Source organism: Callorhinus ursinus, unplaced genomic scaffold, assembly GCF_003265705.2.
Source record: "Callorhinus ursinus isolate GAN/ISIS: 27379988/994484 unplaced genomic scaffold, GSC_fseal_2.0 scaffold7, whole genome shotgun sequence".
NCBI lineage: Eukaryota > Metazoa > Chordata > Mammalia > Carnivora > Otariidae > Callorhinus > Callorhinus ursinus.
In genome coordinates this window covers 53,258,095-53,270,995 of record NW_027397069.1, presented here as the reverse complement: position 1 = coordinate 53,270,995, position 12,901 = coordinate 53,258,095, and the positions used below count along the sequence as shown (strand labels likewise).

The 12,901-nt window shown below is 39.9% G+C and overlaps 1 long non-coding RNA gene across 1 annotated transcript; it reads right to left on the bottom strand.

Annotated features, from left to right (window-relative positions):
* Positions 1-5,511: 5,511 nt before the first annotated feature.
* Positions 5,512-10,494, bottom strand: LOC141373118 (uncharacterized). Its single transcript, XR_012378803.1, has 3 exons — positions 10,417-10,494; positions 7,651-7,762; positions 5,512-5,596 (listed from the first exon to the last, which is right to left on the bottom strand). It is a non-coding gene; the product is annotated as an uncharacterized lncRNA (long non-coding RNA).
* Between the last annotated feature and the right edge of the window lie 2,407 nt (positions 10,495-12,901).

Genomic DNA, 12,901 nt, shown 5'->3' with positions numbered 1-12,901 from the left:
TATTTATCCAATAGAATCTTGCTTTGCTGGAGGAACAGAGCAGAATTTTGGGATGATGGATTAGGAGAAACTACAGGAAAAACGAATCCAAGTTTTCTTCTTCCCAATGACTCTAGGATGAGATCCCTCATCAGTGATTCTTACGGGTCTAAGTCAATCAGGCTATCTTGTCTTCCCATTACTTCAGTACCATTTCCTGTATTTTTATGGCATTTTTCTTTACAGCCAGGAATCCTTCTATCCATCCATCCATCCATCCATCCATCCATCCATCCATTCATTCCTCCTTCCCTCTTTCTCTCCATTCATTGATCCGCTTGCTTACTATAAAGCATTTACAGAGCCTCTCCTCCAAGGAGATTTTCAAGCAGTTGGGGTTACAATGATTAATAATACACAGGTTGTGCCCTTAAGGAGTTTCTAGTCTTTTGGAAAAGACTGAAAAATAAATAGACAGTTATAGTTATCACATATTGTAATAAGTAATGTTATTGCCTTTCTGGGCACTAAGGGGGAACATGTAAATAACCTTAATCTTGCCATTTTCTCTTTGGGAATCAGGCATATTCCATCTCATTGTGACTTCTGACCAACCTCATTAGGCTCTTCAAGGTCAGGGCTAAAGGTCAATTTATAAAAGGGAAGTGGCAAATGCCACACTCTTTGATAATGAAACCAGCTCACTTCAAAAGCAAAAGTAATACTGAGAGAAAACATGTTTTCCAGCTTGAGTCAGCCTGTCTTCCTTTCTTTTTTCAAATGACTTATTTGGAGCACTGGGAAATGCTAATATCTGAGTTATCAAGGCCCTTACCCGGTCAATTCAAAATATTTATTCTGAATTGCAAATTCACATTCCAGGCTTCGGTGGGTGCATTGCAGTGTTTACAGTTAAAGATGTCTCAATTATTTTGTCATGCACCTTAACTCTGAACATGTTGATGAAGCAACTACCTTGTAGTTCTTTCTAAATGTTCTAGACCTAGTAGGGCATTCATATTTCCAATGGATTTTAACTTGGAGCACCCCTGCTGCTTCACTGCACCCTCCACAGGTTTCCCAGAATAGCCTTGACTTAAACCTGCTTCACTTTCCCAAGGGCAAAATTTTGCTCTTCATCCTACTGCTTCAAAAATGTATAAAGTTAAATGTCTTTTCATTCTGGGATCCCCGATTTAGTCATTTCTTTTGCTCTGCAAAACACCCTGGTATTTGTAATAAACACCCTGAGTGTCTTGGCCCATTGTGGGCCTGACCCAATAATGGCTCAAATACCCAAAAAAAATCCTCTTGTATAGAAGAATGATTACAATTAGCACCTGATAGATTCTAGACACTCTGCTAAGTATTTTCACTTATGTTATTTCATTTAATTCTCAAAATAATATTATAAGGTAAGTAGAATAGTGCCTGGTACACAGTGGACACTCATAGAACACTTGTTGAATGAATGAAGAAATTACAGTTCCTATCTTAATACAGTCTAGAAAGATGCAGTCAGAAAAAGACAGTAAGAAAGTCAGAAAACAGACCCTAAGACAGTCAGAAAACCACAGATGAAAGAGGTCATGTCGTTTCGAGACCACTTAATGGCCAAGCAGGTCTGCCTCTCCCCTGTCCGGGCCCTCTGTAGCACGTGCTTTAGACCAGTAAGTCGTTAAATATACTCTTTGAGAAGGCTTATGTCGCATCACCATCTGACGCCCTAAGGATTTTCTAAATCATTGTAATCAACACTTACTAAGCCCCCTCAAGTAATCAAGATCCTTTAATCCTCAAATGTGAAAGCAAAAAGTTAGGCTTTATCTTTGTGTCTGTGTTAGATAAAAGTCTCTCCTGAACCTCATTGGTCTTGGATATCAATTATCCAAAGAAGTGTAGAAACATTCTCAGGAAAATTTACAGGGCAAAATTAGTTTTAATGGCTTTAATTTACGTAAGAGCCATGAAGTAACTCTAGCTTCTTGACACAATCTTTGCCACATCGCCCTTTGTCTGCCCTGTTGAGCTCCAACTCCTTCCCAGGCTTCAGGTCCCTCCTCCATCCCTCCTGCTCCCCAGCATGCCCGTTCTGTGTCTCCCCACGACTCGTGTGTGTGCGTGCGTGCGTGTGTGTGTGTGTGCGTGTGCGCGCACGGAGAGCGGTCGGTTTCTCCCCATGACTTATTAAAAGCAAGGCCTTTTCTCATTTCACTTACAGTCCTGCCCCCTTTTCCAATAGTGGACATTTGCTTTAGTGGACATTTGTGGCACTGGCTGTATAGTCCCTAGTCTTGTCTTCCCAACTGGACTGGACATTTTTTGTCCCATCTTAAGATACTCCTAAACATGTCTTAACTGTTCCTGGGTGTAAGAGGTAGGCGGTGTTAAGTCTTATTAAATACTATTGATAAGCCACCCTCATCCCCTACTGGGCACCAAATAAAAGAGGAACCCTGATGCTTTCCCATCTATCATGGCCTTAGTTCTTTTTTTTTTTTTTAAAGATTTTTTATTATTATTTATTTATTTGACAGAGAGATAGAGAGCACAGGTAGGCAGAGTGGCAGGCAGAGGGAGAGGGAGAAGCAGGCTCTCTGCTGAGCAGGGAGCCGGACATGGGGCTCGATCCCAGGACCCTGGGATCATGACCTGAGCCGAAGGCAGCCGCTTAACCGACTGAGCCACCCAGGCGCCCCAATCATGGCCTTAGTTCTGAATTTCTTCTATGAAAAAGGATAACCTTCCTGGTAATGTCAATTTACAATTTTCTTTGTCTCCTTAAACTGGACTATGGGCTCAAATCCAACAAGCCCAAATACGAACTCCCCATTTCCCCAGACCTGTTCCTTCATGTGTCTTCCTCATCTAAATTAATGACACTACTTCTACCAGGTCACCACCTAATTTAATCATTTAACTCTTCTCCATCCCCCCACCCCCACTTCTCTCTCTCTTAAATTCAATCAGCCAGCCAGTCCTTGTTCTTTATCTACTGAATGTATTTTAAATTGTCTACTCTTTCCATTCCCCACTACTTCTATCTTGCCTCAGACCCACATTCTTTCTTTCCAGGACTGTTGCAGTATTTCCTTACCTGATTTCCCTCCTCCAGTCTCTCCTAACTCCCCTCCAACCCATTGCTACATGGTTGGTTGTGTCACTCTCTTGCTTAAAAATCTTTCAGTGACTTCTTATAAAACCAAGTCCAATTTTATTATGATATCTAGCTTAATTGAATCTAATCAGAAAAAAAATCTATAAAATCTCTATGTAAGATACCTTGCTAAGATTTTCTTTGTAGCTAAACACATGACCACTATTAAGAGATGCTACATCAAAATAGGAAAGAGTGTATGTTTTTTGTCTCCAGTTCACAAAGAGAAAAGTTTATATTCCCTATTTGTAGTGTCCATATCTTAACATGTTTCTACTAAATTGAGTTCGATTATTTTTTTCAGCAGAATGTTTGTTATTTTGTGTTTACTTGATATTTAGAATTCAAAAATCTACTTACCAACGGCTATGTTATAATGGTGTTTTGTCAATTTCCTTATATTTCTAGTTTGTTGGTTTGTTTTTGTTTTTTAGGTTTTTTAAGATATATTTTAAGCATTCATTTTTGCAACTGAGCAAACTTCTTTGTTGAAAAACTTTTTACCATTGTTTATTTTTTTTAAAAAGTCTTGGAAATAAAAATGTCTTTCATGATATGACTTCCCTTTAACTCTCCAGGCTTTTCTTCTGCTAGTCCCTACTTTTCTTTTTACATACCACTAATACAGCCTGCTTCTGGTGCTTCAGCTCCTTCCAAATATACTTAAAATTTTGCACTTCCTGACATTCCTACATAACTATGACTCGACCTTCCTATCTGAGCTCAGCTGTTATTATCTTGAACCTCATTGTAAACCCCTACCACCTGTACTTACCTGTCTTCTCACTTCCCACCTTATGTTATCTGTGTACATGTCTGTGTTTCTCACTAGACCATAAGTCCTTTAAGAACATGGGCCATGGGGCGCCTGGGTGGCTCAGTCGGTTAAGCGTCTGCGTTCGGCTCAGGTCATGATCTGAGGGTCCTGGGATTGAGCCCTGCATCGGGCTCCCTGCTCGGCGGGGGGCCTGCTTCTCCCTCTCCCGCTCCCCCTGCTTGTGTTCCCTCTCTTGCTGTGTCTCTCTCTGTCAAATAAATAAATAAAATATTTTTAAAAAAAAGAACATGGGCCAGATTTTCACATTTTTTTTTTGTTCCCACACAGGCCTGAAACATGGTAGTTTACTTAATTTTCTTGTACTGTACCCAACCAAACTGGACTCCCAGTGGTCACCACACTTGGAGCCTTGTCCCATTCTAACCCATCCTCCTGATGTCCAACATGATCGATCATCTTGGGTTTCCATCATCCCTTCACTTCGCCCTGGATGTTTGACCTGACTTCTCCGGTATAAACTGGAGAGCTTCTTAACCAAGAGGTAGCTTCTCATCCAGGTTCTTTTGCCTCATCTTCTGTGAGTAACCACCTCAGGGTTTGTGTTCTCTTGCCTCAGAAGTGATTTCTTGTGATTCAGCATCACCCCTTAGAGACTGAGTGGCAGAGAGATGGGCCCATCAGACATCATGGCCATTCAATACTTTTTGTTCTGAATCTATGCTCGTCAAGCCACTTTTTGATTGTTGTTGGATTTACTATATTGAAAAGTAGTTGATCCATAAAAAAGAACATCTATGATCACTCAGAAGTTATACTTTTCATTATAACTGCATTAATTTGTATTCTGTATTAATTAATTAGCTTCTTGAATACTTAGTTTTTTAAAAGATTTTTTATTTATTTATGAGAGAGAGAGTGCAGGGGGAGGAGCAGAGGGAGAGGGACAAGCAGAATCTGTACGGAGCCTGGAGCCTGGTGCAGGGCCCGATCCCAGGACCCCAAGATCATGACCTAAGCCGAAACCATGAGTCTGAGGTTCAACTGACTGAGCCCCCCGAGCGCCCCTTGAAGAATTAGTTTGTATAACTATTTCTGATTTATTCAGATTCCTTAAGTTGCAAGAACTATAACTCAATCAAACTAGCTTGTGTGGGGGCAGGGGGAGGATCCTTTAGGTGCAACATTAAGGGATCTGAAGATCATGGGAATTCATGGAACAGAGCTTATGAGAAAGCTGAAGCTTTTGGGAACTGAACCAGGGAACTGTCAGGAATTGGGCCAGCCCTCCCTCCCTCTCTCGTGGGTCACACGTACTTTTCTTTCCCTATACTCTGCATATCTTTCCTTTTCTTCATAGCATCTACATATTCTTACTGCATTATAAATTTGGCTTACACAATCTATCATGGCCTCTTCAGCTTTTCTCTCTGTTAGTTTCATTCTCTCTTTCTTTCTCTGCTCACTTCCCTCTAATTTTTCAGAAAGAGAGTTGGCGCCCCATTATCTTTTTAAGCTGTGGATAAATGTATCTGTAATTAGTCAACTTTGCTCCATCTCTATGACTACTATTTTTGGCCAAATGACTTATCATTTCTCACCTGAATCAGTACAATGATTTTCCTGCCAGTATCTTCCTCCAATCCCAATCCATTTTTCCATATCCTTCAGAGAGTTCCCATTGCCTACATGATAAAGTACAGCTACTTTAACATCCTTATAAAACACTTCATGTTCTAGCTTCATGACTTGGTCCCTAGGTACCTCACCAGCCTCATGTCTTACTTCTCAATCTCGTACTCTCCCTCACCTCGTACTGAAATTATTTAAGTTGCTTAAAATAGGCTGTGTTTTCTCTTACTTCTGGTTATATGTTCTTCCTTCCACCTGGAAAACTCTTCCTCTTCTCCAGCTGTCCTTCTCTTACTTAGTCTTCAGCCTTCAGCTTAAACATCACTTCTTCCAGGAAGTCTTCCTTGATCAGGTTACTTGACTATGCTGCTAGATGCTCCCATAACTTTCCCTATCATAGCAGAACAATTGATGTCTGGCCTATTTAATTGTCAGGCTTTCTAGGTAAAGTGTAAGACACATGATAGCAAAGAATGTGTCAGTTTTGCTCACCATTGTATTCCTGGTATATAACAGTCACTTAATAAACATTCGATAAATGAGTGTAGGGCCTACCACAGGTAACTGATACTATCAGTTATTGGGAGCAGGGTCAGTTCATGACATATGGATGTACCTTTATTCTAACTAATGTGTCTTAAGCAGGTATGTGAGAAGGGGAGCTTCCCTTAGTAGGGGCTGTGGTCCTGTTAGACAACATGACTGAAACATTTAACACAGTTACGCAAAATTTAATTTGTCTTTGTGACCCAGAAGATTAAATGACTAGTAGGTTGTGGGAATCCTGGGAAGCTCAACCCAAAGCAACTTAGTGACTGCCCTCTGCCCTCCCATTGTAACAAAACTAAAATACCAACTCCTTGCCATGGCCTGCAAGCGCTCACCAGATGAGGCCTCTGTGTGACACTCTCAGCTCATCCCAGCCACGGTTTCCCTCACTATGCTTGCTCCAGCCTCTTCAATCCCTCAAATAACCCCAGATGTTTCCTATCTCAGGGCCTTTGCACTTGTTGTTCATTCTGCTTAGAGCTCTCTTCCTTAGATCACTGCACAGTGAGGTCCCCCTTTACGTCCTTTGGTTCTTACCAAAAACATCACCTTCTTCAGAGAGTCCTTCCCTGTAAAATGGCCCCCACTCCTTCATAATACTTATCATAAACTAAAATTATCTGGTATGTTTGCTTGTCAGTTCTCTGCCATCCCCATTTAGAAGGTAAGCTCTAAAAGAGCAGGGGACTCATTTGGTTCATTCTCTGCTGTATTGTAAGAATCTAGAATAGTACTTATGACCATAGTTGCTCAATAAATCACTGAACAAATGAACGAATGAATGGATGAATGTGAAGGCTTGGGCCCAGAGTTGATGCAGGATTTTTTTTTTTTATCTGAATCCTCTTCAGCGTTCCATTACTATACTGTTTCCCAAAAGAAACACAAGAAGGAGACAGTCTTGCCAAATGTATGCCAGCTATCCCAGACAGAGGCCTGGACACTATCTGCTCTTCCCAGCAGACTCCTCCAGGATCCCTCATCTCTCCCTGACCCACTTCTGACCTTGACCCTCTGTCCTGACAGCCCAGGGCAGTGTCAGACCTCAGCAGTCTCTTTTTTCCCGTTGGCTGGGGCCATTCTGAGTACTACCCAGGTTCCTGGGGTGCACGTGCAACAGAAGCTGCATGAATATCAAGCATTACTTGGAATAAGAAAGAGGGTTAGTCAGAGCTTTATAATCCTTGGACTTCTTCCTGTCTCACTGTCCCTGATGCACAGACATGGGCCAGGCTCTCCATTAGTACTGTGGATGGAAAGTCGACTGACCAATATCTTAGGATGTAAACCATCCAAAAAGGTACAATTTTGCAAAAAGATTTAAATATGCATGTGTCAGAATGGCCACTTGTCAAATGTTTATATACCACCATTCCACCATTTGATCTCTAAATCTGGCATCAAACCCATTTCACCATTTTATCTCTAAATCTAGCATTGGTGTCTAAAGACTCAGGGAAGAACCACTGATGCAGCTGAAACCGAATGATCTCAATTCCCTTTGAAATTGTAAGGCCTTTGTTGAGGAATGATAGTCCTGCCAGAACCTGAGAAATACCTTTGGAGCACTTTGCACAGCACAGTGGCCCGGCAGGAGCATTGCGTACCAGTTGATCTCGGAAATGGATGGATTGCCTGGTCATCCAGCAAATGAAGCATTATGTGTTTGTCTGGTTGAGAAGAGATAAAAAGCATGGATCAGACAGAGTGAAATGTGGCCAACATTTGGCAGGGGCTTTCCAATGAAAATAAAACGTCCTAACAAAGAGCGGAGCTTGCGTTTTCAGATCTCCTAGGCAAGAGAATTTGGTGTCTGTAATTAGAAATTTTATATCAGGTGTTAGATTCACAAAATGGGCCGGCCACTCTGGAAGCCTGACTGCTGAGGACAGAGGGTCTCTGTGCTCATGGCCGGCTTTGGGCTGCCTGAAGGGAATAAGTTGTGGGTTGGTTTGAGGACCAGACCTGGCTGAGGCCCAGCATGTCCAAGAGCAACAAGTTATCCAAGAAGAGGCAAGGGCCAAGCACCAGAGAATCTGAAAAGACAAAGAAGCTACTGTTCCGCCCTGATGAGTAGCCAAGAAACCTCCTTTAACCTCATTGCTTTTATTCAAACATTTAGCAGAAAACTCATCCATATGCCTTTAATGGTAAAAATCTTCTGGCCAGGGTTGAAATCAGATAATATAAGGATAAACGTACTTGAACGTAAATGGAAAAATGGGAAAGAATGATGATGTAGTTCTATTAAGAAGGCTCAACGGGCTAGAAATTTGGTGGTTTTGAGGTGGATTCAATTCTTCATTTCCTGGCACTTTGATATTTAACTCTGCCTTTGCAGGGGATACAGTGACTCATTTGCACACAGGGTCATACAGTACTCTCTGGATTGTGATAAACATTCAGAGAGACAAGGTTAAGGTGATCTGAGGCCAATTTTGCCAATTGAACTATAGGGTTTAGCTCATAAGGTTTTTTCCTAAATTAAATCAAATCAGTAAATATTTATCAAGCATCTGCCTATCATACGAGGGGCTAACACACAAAAATGAACAGGATTTGAAATGCAAGGAAATGAAAAACAAACCGGCAGCATGGAGATTACAGTTAATCTTTTCTGAATTGTCTCCACAGTTAGAGACAGGAAGAGAACTAACTTTGTAACAGCCAAAAAGGAAACTTTTCTGGGAAATCTCCCTTAATCTAGCCAAAACAAATATTTAGATCTTGGAGAAAAGAAAAGTTAAAATGAACGTAAAACTGATCTTCACATTAAGATACTAGGAAAGTCAACCAACTTCAATAAAAATGCTGAAACTTTACTATGTGGTAGGTACTGGTTCTATGAGGTTAAAAAGACATGGCCAACATAATAAATAATAAATTTAAACGTATATTATTCCAAGCAAAAAAATATTCCTTTGTCCTCAAACATTTTTTGGGGTTGTTGTTGTTTAGTGATGTTAGATATAGAAGAATTTTTTTAAAAATGTTATATTTGAAGTTCATGAATTTGGCAAAATCTATTATGGATTCCTTGTGTACCAACTGAAGCCATGTGGGTAATGGTATATTTAGGTGGATTTGTATCTGGTTAATTGGCCATACCCAGCAGCACTGGTTTGTTGAATGATGGCAGCTGCATCCCTGAAGATTCTTCTTTTTTTTAGATTTATTTATTTATTTATTTATTTATTTATTTATTTATGAGAGAGAGTGTGTGTGGAAGGGGGGGAGAGGCACAGGGAGAGAGAATCTCAAACAGACTCCCCACTGAGCCCAGAGCCCGACACATGCAGGGCTCAATCTCACAACCCTGAAATCATGACCTGAGTTGAAACCGAGTTGGACACTTATCCACCTGAGCCACCCAGGCACCCCATCCCAGAAGATTCTTGAATGCATTAAGGCTATTGAGGCTAACTGAAATATCACATATCTTTGCTTTGGATTGAAATTATATTGACTTTATTCAGCAAACACTAGCTGAGAAAAGCAGGAAAGAACATTTAAAGTGTATGTAATTCATTCATTCCTCCAGCTACCTTAAATTCTATCCTTAAATCAGGTTATACCACCAGAAGACTATATTAAGTTAGCCTCTCACAAAATTGTCTTTGTTGGCCCCAGAGGGCTCTGGGAGACAAGGCTTCCACAAAAAAAAAGGGGCATGAAAACTATCTGATACATTGGAACTTTTGTAAAAATAAATGGAGAATTATTGTAAGAGATTACAAGAAGAAAAAGAAATAGAAATTACTGGAAAAACTAAAAGCTGTATAAGAAGAGATTATGACATTAATATCCTGCTTTGTTCTGCTCTGAGTGACAATTATATAAATTATGATATTGTAAACATTGTTGAGCACTTAAACATGGTTTAATGGTAGTTTACCTGAAAAACATCAGAAAAAAAAAATTTTTTTTTTGAGAGAGAGAGTAGCACCCCTGGGGGGGCTGACCGGGGGGAGGGAAGGGCAGAGTGAGCAGGAGAGAGAGAATCTTAAGCAGGTTCCATACTCAGCCAGAGCCCGACTCAGGACCCTGAGATCATGACCTGAGCTGAAATCAAGAGTCGAACACTTAACCGACAGAGCCACCCAGGCACCACCAGAAGTTTTAGAAATAAACTTTTATTTTAGAATAATTTCAGACTAACAGAAAATATTATGAATCAGAAGTAGAAAGATTCCAATATATTCCACACTAGTTTCCCCTACCATTAATATCTTATATTGGTACATTTGTCACAATTAATGAAGCAATTCTGATACATTATTATTAACTAAAGCCCATGCTTTATTCAGATTTCCTTAGTTTTTACCTTGTGTTCTTTCTTTGTTCCAGAATCCATCCAGGATACTACCTTACATTTAGTTGTCATGTCTCCTAGGGCTCCTCTTGATTGTGCCAGTTTCTCAAACTTTCCTTGGTTCCAATGACCTTGACATTTTGGAGAAGTCAGTTGCTTTGTAGAATGTCCCTCAGTTGGATTTGTTTGATGAGGTTATGAGTTTGGAGGAAGTTCACAACAGTAAAATGCCATTCTCATCACATTATATCAAGGGTACTTACTACCTACTCGACTTATTACTGCTGATATTAATTTTGATCACCTGGCTGAAATAGTATTTGTCAGATTTCTCAACTGTGAGGTTTCTTCCCCCCCCAACCCTTTCCATACTGTACTGTGTGGAAGGAAGTTTCCATGAATAGCATACACTGAGGGAGCAGGGAGTTTATGCACCAACTCCTTGAGGGTAGAGTAGCTACGTAAGTTACTTAGAATTCTACATGAGAGATTTGTCAATCCTCTCCAATTTATTTATTTATCCAATCATTTATTTACATCAGCATGGACTCATGGATACTTATTTTATATTTTAGGTTATAACTCAATACTGTGTTACTTATTTTGTTACTCAAATTTTTCCACCTTTCGTCACTGGGAACTCTTTCAGTTGGCTCTTATGACCCTTTGACATACCTCACCATTGTAGATCTTTTCTTTTCTTTTCAACAATTCCCCTGGCACTAAATAGATGCCCAGGTTCATGTTGTATATTTCTTGTCCCAGTGTTAGAATCAGCCATTTCTCCAAGGAAATGAAGAATGGTATTGTAAACCAAGAACCAAGATCTAGACCCTAAGTGTGCTTGTCGCTACCAGGGGAAAGGGATCATTGCTTTCTAGGCCCTCTCCAGCTGACGGATCAAGGAAATATATGTGTATGTACTAATCAGAATACACACACAAACATACACACACACACACACACACACACACACAAATATTGCTCTTTTTAACCATCTGTATCTCTGTTAAGTAAACATGAGTTCACACTGACGTGTCCCGCTCTAATCCACTACCATATGGATTATTCTAGCCTTGTCACCTTGCTTGTTTATAACATCCTACCCCCATAGTGAGAAATTTGGCTCCTACATCTGCCTTCTATTTACTTACCTGTTCAATTCCAATATACGTGTATAGTGGTATCAGAATTGTTAACCTATACTCACTTGACAAAAAAAAGCCTTTATTAACTAGACTACAGTGTTTATATATCATTTATTTTTGCCAGATGAAAGTTACTTAAATCAGCACCTTTTATACTCACCCCCTTCAGTGAGGTTGTTTCATACATTTATAATGTAGTTAGATGATTTTATCACATTCTGCATTCCCTCCTAGGGTCTGCCAACCTCCTAAACAACTTTTTAAATTTGTATACATTAAGGTTCACTCTTCGTGTCTTAAAGTTCTATGAGTTTTTACAATAGCATAGCGTCATGTATCCACCATTGCAACATCATAGGGAATAGTTTTGTAACCCTAAAAAAATCCTTGGTGCTTCACCTTTTCAACCCTCCCCACTTCCTGAGCCCTTGGCAACCACTGATCTGTTTATCATCTCAATAGTTAAGCCTCTTTTAGAATGTAATATAAAAGGAATCATACAGAATGTAGCCTTTTTGGACTGGGTTCTTTCACTTAGCAATATGCATTTAAGATTCTTTCATGTCATTGCTTGGCTTGATAGCTCATTCTTTTTTATTGATAAATAGTAATATATTATATGGATATACCAATGTTTGTTTATTCTATTGCTTATTCAACATATTGAAAGACATATTGGTTGTTTCCACTTAAGAATTGTTTTAGCGACACCTGGGTGGCTCAGTCAGTTAAGCGTCTGCCTTCTGCTCAGGTCATGATCCCAGGGTCCTGGGATTGAGTCCTACATCAGGCTCCTTGCTCAGTGGGGAGCCTGCTTCTCCCTCTGCCTGCCACTCCCCTGCTTGTGCTCTCTCTCTCTCTCTCCCTGACAAATAAATAAAATTTTAAAAAATTGTTTTAATAAATTGCAAACTTAAAATGAGTCAGCAAAAATTTTATGACTTCCAAAAAAGTTACTGCAATTCTAGTATGCACTGAGAGAGGTAAAGCAGTTATAATGTTAGTTGCTGTACAATATAGCATAGTGGTGAAGAACATAGGCTCTGAATTTGGACTGTGACCTCCCAAGATGTGTGAGCTGGGCTAGGTTACCTAAACGTTCTGGGCCTCAGCGTCCTTTCTTGTAAACAGGGAGAATAATTGTACCTATAGAGCATTAAACAGTACTTGGCTTGATAAACGTTAGCTATTATTATAACTTACAATGTTTCCACATATCATGTAACAAGCACTTTATATATATTATTTTATGCCTTCCAACAAGCTTTCAAATGGGTAAAATTATCAACATTTATAGATGGAGAACCTGAAATGCACAGGCCATAAATCAATAGAATCAAGATTTGAAC